This window comes from Chelonia mydas, chromosome 24 (assembly GCF_015237465.2).
Source record: "Chelonia mydas isolate rCheMyd1 chromosome 24, rCheMyd1.pri.v2, whole genome shotgun sequence".
NCBI classification, from domain to species: domain Eukaryota; kingdom Metazoa; phylum Chordata; order Testudines; family Cheloniidae; genus Chelonia; species Chelonia mydas.
This window is the reverse complement of record NC_051264.2, coordinates 10,519,062-10,527,225: the sequence shown is the minus strand read 5'-3', so window position 1 is coordinate 10,527,225 and position 8,164 is coordinate 10,519,062.

Genomic DNA, 8,164 nt, shown 5'->3' with positions numbered 1-8,164 from the left:
ATTCTTGACTACACTGGATCTGACAAAAGGGTACTGGCAGATTCCTCTGACCAAAGAAGCTAAAGAAAAGACAGCATTCTCCACCCCAGATGGGCTATTCCAGTACACCGTCCTCCCTTTTGGGCTACATGGGGCCCCAGCCACATTCCAGCGCCTCATGGATAAGCTGCTGTGCCTCCATACTAGTTATGCAGCTGCATACCTAGATGATGTCATCATCCATACGCCAGACTGGGGAACCCACTTGGAGAAAGTTGAGGCAGTTCTGCGCACCTTAAGGCAGGTTGGCCTCACTGCTAATCCCGCTAAATGCGCAATAGGGCTAGCAGAGGCTAGGTACCTGGAATATATTGTGGGAAGGGGCATAGTGAAGCCCCAAATGAATAAGCTAGAGGCAATTCAAAACTGGCCCCGGCTGACCCGAAAGAAGCAGGTCTGTGCGTTCCTAGGCATGGTAGGCTACTACCAACGTTTTATTCCCCACTTCGCCACTAGAGCAAGTCCCCTAATGGACCTGGTGAAGGCCCAAGGTCCAGACATGGTAAAGTGGACCAACGCAGCAGAAGGGGCATTCACAGACCTTCGGACGGCCCTCTGTAATGACCCTGTACTCATAGCTCCAGAGTTTAACAGGGAATTTATTTTACAAACAGACACTTCCGAGATGGGGTTGGTTGCAGTTCTGTTGCAAATGGTGGGAGAAGAGGAACACCCGATTCTCTACCTAAGCAGAAAGCTGCTCCCAAGAGAACAGAAATACCCAGTAGTCGAGAGAGAATGCCTTGCTGTCAAATGGGCCATGGAGACACTGCGTTATTACCTCTTAGGCCGGCGATTTACTTTTGTGATGGACCATGCACCCCTCCAGATTTCGCTAGCGTCAGAGGCTCACTGTGACCCTGCACATAACCCTTCTCTCTCTCGAGACAAGGTCACAGTCTACTGAGCCATTTTCATCATAAGCCAGCGAGGGAGGTGAGGAGAAGTTATCCTTCCTTGCACAGTCTCTGTTGTCTCCCAGTCTCAGTAATTAATCAGGGGGCAAAGGTGGGGGGGTGGAGCCCGGGCCCACCCTCTACTCCGGGCTCCAGCCCAGGAACCCTAATAGTATCAGCTATGGTAGCTGACCTTTTAGAAACATGACATGTACAATTCCCTGGGCTACTTCCTCCACAGCAGCCCTCACTTCCTCAAGCTTCACTTCACCCTTACCTCAGGTTCTCCTTCCTTGTGCCTGATATGGTGTGTAGTACTCAGCCTCTCCAACAGCGCAACTTCCTCCCACAGCTCCTGACATGCACCCTCACCTGACTAACTGGGAGGCTTTCAACTAGTTTCAGCCAGCCCCTGATTGGCTTCAGGTGTCCCAATCAACCTAGCCTTCTCCCTGCCTTCTGGAAAGTTCTTAATTGGCCCCAGGTGTCTTAATTGACCTGGAGCAGCTGCCATTTCACTTATCCTGGTACCAGGGATTTGTTTAGCCTGGAGCTAATATATCTATCTCCCATTACTTTTCTATAGCCATCTGGCCTTGCCCCATGACACCTAGGACCTTACACTGGAATAGCTACATATTCTCTCACACCCCTGAGAGACGGAGCTACAGCGACCTAACCCCTGGAGAGAAAAGTGCTAGGTCGACAGAAGAATTCCTCCATCAACCTAGCTATCACCTTTGGGGAGCTGGATTACCTACACCGACAGGAGAACCGCTCCCATCTACGTAGGTAGTGTTTACACTGAAGCACAGCAGTGGTGCTGTAGCATTGTAAGTGCAGACATACCCCAAGAAAGGCAAGGGTGGTGATAGGAGGCTGCTAACCTGCCTCTGGGGTGCTGCGGGGGGTGTTCATTAATATCAGGAAGTTGAGCTATGATCACTCATTGACAGAGTCAGCGTCCAGGGAGAGGTGCGGAAAAAGCAGCATATTTAAGAGAACGGAGGAGGCTTGCAAAGGATTTATATGGCAGCCCCAGCCCTCTACACCCAGTTCACCCAAACTCCAACCTGGTCCTATCCACCAGGGCTGTGCTGAGTATGACTCGGTGGCTGAGCCCCACAGGTCTTTGGGGTACAGGACCGTGGAGGTCCTCGGCCCCCTTCAGGATGGAGTGGGAAGGTTCCCTACCTGCCTGGCCTTGGTGGGGGATGGGTGGTTAATGCTGGCTGCTGCGGTTTGGCGCATCGGCGCCCCCTACGTGAGACACCGAGAAGTGAAGTGACTGAACCCGCTGCCAGGCCGTGAGCCAATGGCAGAGCCAGGCACTGACCCCAGGAGTCCTGGCTCCCCGCTGTCTGTTCTTACTAATACCTATCGCCCAACCCAGACCCTGCCACCACCTCTGGTCCTCTGCATCCGCCCCTCCCACCTCCTGCTCCTTCCAACAACATGGCCCCTGACTCTTCCCCCTCCCCTGCCACCTGTCACCATCCTCCCCCCACCCCATCCTCCCTCCTCTCTAACATTGACTTCTGGCTCTCTTGGCCTCAGCCCCTCCCAGCTACTAGCCTCTCTCTGCCCCTCTCCTTTCATCGGCTGCTGCCTTTTGGCCTGTTTCCCTCACAGCAAGAGTGTGCTTTGTTCTCCCCACCTTAACAGCCCCCGCACGCCACCCCTGCAGTTACCGGTCCGTCCTCCTTTGCTTCACCGTTAAACACTGAACACCACAGGTACAACCGCTGCCTGGAGCTCCTCTCCTGCACCTCCACCTCCTGCCCCCTCAGCTGCCTTCCACCCCCTCTGCTCCACTGGACCTGCTCTCCCCACGGCCTCCAACAGCCGCTCCTGGCCAAACCTCAGGACCTGGGCACACCCTGCTGGGCACACCAGGCTCTGCTGCTTTGGACGAGGACTCCCTCTTGCTGGAATTCTTACTCTTCCTGGTCTTCCCTGCCTCTTTCTTCCCTGCCGCTTTGACTGGAGCATCATCGTCTCATTTGGTGCATGGCTATGCCTCCTTCTTACCCGTCTCTGGGAGACTGGCACAGGGCTCCAAGCCAGCTCCCATCTCTTCTTCCCCCTCACCCTTTCTCTGGGTGTTCTGGTCTTCTCACACGATTCCATCTAGCTCCTATGTGCTAATGAACCCCTGCTCTGACTTTCCACGACTCACTCCATCGCAGGCTGACTCTGACCTCACTCCCAGGAGATCTTGCTATCAGCTTCACCGTAACATGGCCTCAACTGAACTTCTGCTCTTTCCTCTCCAATCTCCTGGATCTCTTCCAACTTGTCCTAGCTGAGAACATCACTCTCCTCCTTGTCTCCCGTTAGCTCCTCCCTCTCTCTTGTCCCATCCATCCCAGTGTGTCTGAAGCTTGGTGCTTCTCCCTCCAGAACATTTCTAAGATTTCTCCTTTTCTTTCAGACAGCCAAACCCATCATCCACTCCTGCGCCAGAGCCTGGCTGGTTTGTTATCAGAACATAGGAATGGCCATACTGGGTCAGACCAATGGTCCATCTAGCTCAGTATCCTGTCTTCCAACAGCAGCCAACGCCAGGTGCTTCAGAGGGAATGAAGAGACCAGGGAATCATCTATCTATAACCGCCTCCTCTCCCTAAGTCCCACATCGCCCCATTTCAACCAATTCAAAACATAGCTGCTGTGATCGCCTGCCTGCTTTCTGCTCTGACCCCCTCTTTGAATATATCAACACCACGTTTCATTGCAGTCAAAATCCAGATGTCATGCGCTCGTCTTCAAGGCCCTTTGCAGACCTATGTGTTCGCTCTTGTCTCTTCTCGCAGTACCTCTGGCCTCCTCTGCTTTGCCTATGGGGCTGGGTCCATCCATCTTGTTCCCAGCTCTTTGCACAAATGTTTCCATACCTTCTGCAGAGATGCCCTGTAGGCCCGGATTACTTTCCCTGAGCAAACGTGGAAAGTCACTAATGTCTCCTTTAAATCCCTCCCACAGGCACCCCTCCCACTACACCTACAAAAAATCAGTGAGGCTGAGTAGAGTGACACATGAGGGGAGGTAGCACTTAGTTAATACAGTAATAATAATGATAATTAGTGGTATCATTGCGGATTGTGGCAGCGGAGAGAAGCTCTAGTCATGGAGCAGGACTGTATTGTACAAACACAGAACAGAAAGACAGTCCCTGCCCCAAAGACCTTGCAATCTAACAGCTTGTCTACATGGGGTGGGGTGGGGTTATGAGACAAGAGGGCAATACAAATTATGAGAGACAGAGGAGCACAAATGAGCATGACCTGTCAGCGTGACAGGCCGCAGTCTCATTCATGCGATGATGCTGGAATTAAAAGTAATATTGTCAAATGAAAGTTGATATACAGCTGCAATGGATGTGCGTTACTGTGTCACTCAACCTTTGCTACCCTCGCTGCCTTAGACTGTAAACTCTTTGGGACAGGGATGTGTCTTCATATGTGTTTGTACAGTATCTAGCTGAAGGAGGAAGGTTCCTGATGGGACCTCTGGGAGCTATTGCACTATACAAATAACACACTCCTCCTCCCTGGTATCCTTCCAGGACCAGGTACTCCTAATAATGATGCACTAGTACATTTCTTGAATGCCTTTTATTCCAAAGATCTTGACATACCACGTTCTTATAGGCCCCCGGACATGCAGTCACCTCGGGGGTGGAGGGTGTCAACTGAGAGCAGCACAGCATGCTGCAAATCAGGGGGGAAGGGAAACTTTCCCCAAGGACAGAAGGGCTAGCACAGCTCCTCTTACACAAAAGAGCCAGGGGAGCTGTCATGTCCATGCAGAGCAGCGAGGCCTGGGACAGACTAAGATGAGTTGGTGGCCAGAGTATGAACCTGCGATTCCAGAGGATCTCGGAGTTTAGATCACTAAACCATCCTCTCCCATTTCAGCAAAGAGCATCAGATGGAAGGAAACCTTGCTCTGTCTCTTAATGAATGCATCTGAAAGCTTGGACCAGTAAATAGCAGAGGTTGAAGTTCATTTTAAAGAGGGAGGGGTGATTCACCCCGAGGAAAATCACCCATCCAAAATATCCTTCTTGAGGGCACTGAAGAGTTGCTTTTAATTGACAGTCAGGAGGAATTTCCTGGCCTGCTTCATGTGACTATACTCAGCTGCAGAGCAACAAAATTGACCAACATGCCAGGGCCAGAATGAGACAGGAAATCGTGGTCACTTTGCCTGCTCAAAGCTCTCTTCCGGCTTTTTCACTGAAGCCTATTTCAGGCCCTGCATTACTTTTATTTCCCCTTCATTTCTGATAACATTACAGGAACAGGATGTTTGGCTCGGAGCTGTCAAACCAAATGCAGACCAGTGGTAATCACGAAAGACTCAGCCAGCCTGGGAAAGGCTTGGCATCCTAGGTCCATTCGTCTTCTCCCCGCTGCCTTTCTCCAGCCTTGCAGAGCTGCTGAGTCAGAGTAGCAGCTCCCACAGGCAGCACATCTGTCAGCCAGACTCCAGAGAACTTGCTTAGCATGTTGAGCCAGGACTGAGCGCCCATGCGCAGGGACCATTTGGCTGGTCAAGGACTAAGGGTCCAATCCTGTTGCCATTAAAGTCCATGGGAACTTTGGCACTGACTTCAAGATGAGCCAAATCAGTCCCTTAAAGAGGTCCTGCCCCTGTTTGTGCTCACAGCAGTACAGCCTTGGGCTGCAGTCTCATCAGATTTCACCAGCAGAACAAAGTTAATGTGGTGGTGAGACCCCCCCAGGGAAAACCCAGCTGGTACTGGAAACGGAAGGAGTGACTCAGGCTCCTTTCTCTGAGTCACCACTGGAGAAAAGCCCAGCATGCTGTCAGGGTTTGGTGTCATGAACCTAACGGATGAAATCAAGGTCTGGATCACTTGCAATTCCCATTAAAGAGCTAACAGGATTTTTCTCAAGAGGAGGGGATGTGAAGTCAGTGTCCTGGCCGTATTCCACCTTGGGCAATTTGCAATCAGCTTCCTGAAATAGTTTAAATTGGATACAGGATCCATCATCCCTCTCTGTCCTAAGCCATTGTGCAGTGTTGCTTTGTGCTATTAAAAGCTGCTGTGTCCTACCCCAGAGTTTATGCGTGCAATCTGCAAAGTCCTTTCATACCTTTTAGGATGCAAGGTGGTGTATAAATGCAGGATATTGCTGTTAGGGACAAGTTTCAAAAGGATGCACCCCCCACCCCCAACACCCATACCCCTCTGAGTGATCGCCTTTTAGAGGGAACCTTATTAACCCTGGACAGAGCATCCTGCAGGTCCCCAGGCAGATTCATCCTATTCCCCACTGGTACATGAAGTGTGAGCAGAGTGAGGGGAAATGGGAAGTCGGCCCCCTCCCCCTTCTCCTCTTATATGCTCCCCTCTCTAATCTAACCTCCCTCTCCGCGAGTCACTGGGACTCCCCTTGCATTGCGCAGGTCCCTGTCCTGCCCGAGGCTGAGCCCAGTGCTGATGCTCCTGGGGGGAGGGAGGGGTTAACGCCCAGGATGCGCATGTGTGCACTGCTCAGCATAAGGTCTCACAGGTAGTTTAATTACCTCTGGCCTGAGGCCAGGTCTGTCCACAGTTCTTGTCCTGGCACAGTAGAACCTCCGAGTTACGAACACCTGGCGAATGGAGGTGGTTCCTAACTCTGAACAAACCATTGTCGTTATTCTTTCAAAAGTTTACAGCTGAACCGTGACTGCTTCGCAACTTTGCCGTGTGGAAGAAAAATGCTGCTTTCCCTTTTTTTTAAGTAGTTTACTTTTAACACAGGACTGGACTGTACTTGCTGTCCCGGCTGCTGCCTGAGTGCATACTTCCCGTTCCAAATACGGTGTGTGGCTGACCGGTCAGTTCTTAACTCCAGTGTTGGTCACTCTGAGGTTCTACTGTATAACTCTTGGGGTAGAAGCGGCCCGCTCACCAGAAAAGTTATACAGGGACACGCCTAGTATATACTAATGTAAAGGTGCCCTCTAGTGGTCTATTTGATTCCCCTTCCCATATGGGAATAGCTATACGTACCTTTATAGAGGCCCACACTAGGAGGGGTTCATTTGGTGGTTCAAAGGATTGAGACGATTGTGCTTTCGGGTACGTCTTGCTGGGTGATGAATGTTAAAAAGAAAGCACTGAAAGGCAGGGCTCTGGTGCCAATGAAAGAAACGCTAATAAAGAAAAGAAAAGAAAAGAAGAGAAAAGAAAAGAAAAGAAAAGAAAAGAAAAGAAAAGAAAAGGCATTGGACTGTAGGCCAGACTTGACGTGAGCAATTAACGTGGGGGAGGCCTGTAAAACAGGATTAGGGAGGTAAGTAGATCGCCAGCCTGAACACACAATGTCTGTGCCAACTAAGGGCTTGTGTACACTCATGGGTGGCCAGTGGAGCCCCCCTTAGGGGAGGCTAGCCCCCGGCTCTGTCCCTTCCGCCCGGGGCCCTCCCCCGCAGCCGGAGCCCTGAGCCTCCCCCACACTGCCCAGAGGTGCCCCGAGGACCCCCGCCCACCTGCCTGGAGCTGCCCTGGGCCAGCCACAGCCGTGCCACACCTCCCCTCCCCAGAGCGCAAGCCGCTGCAGGAAAAGCCTCTCACTCTTGTCTGAAGAAGCTTTGAGATGCCTCATACAGGTTCTGGGGCAGCTGTGGAGTTGGTATGTGTTACTCAGCTTCTGGGGCTCAGCAGTAATCTCTCTGGAGTCCAGGGAGATGACTGATGAACCCAGGAAACTGAATAGCAGATACTGCCTCCTCAGCCACCCCGGAACCTGCATGTGGCATAATAAAGCAAAAACTCCCCTAACCTATTATACCCGCCACCCATGTGTACACTTCAAATGCTACAGTCGCACAGCTGCACTGCTCAAGTGCTTCAATGTAGACACACCCTATGCCAGCAGGAGGAGGCTTGGTCAATGGCCAGGGCTCCTGGGTGCTACAGTAATACACCTAATAACTAATGTACAGCGCCTAGCTCCATGGGGTCCTGTTCCACGGCTGTGGCTCCTGGGCGCTGCCAGGCATCTTTTCACCATCCAGGGCCTGATTCCCAGTTACACCAAGGCCTCTTTGCAAATGCTCTGGCAGGGGAAAGGAGCCTTGAAGTGGGTCCCCTTTGCAGGAAACAAGTCCCGTGGGGCACAAACCCTGTTTTGCAGGTCACTTTTAATTTCACTTCTAACTCCGTGGTTAGTTAATTAAGGCTCATTAAGAGCTTGCAGACGCTCAGG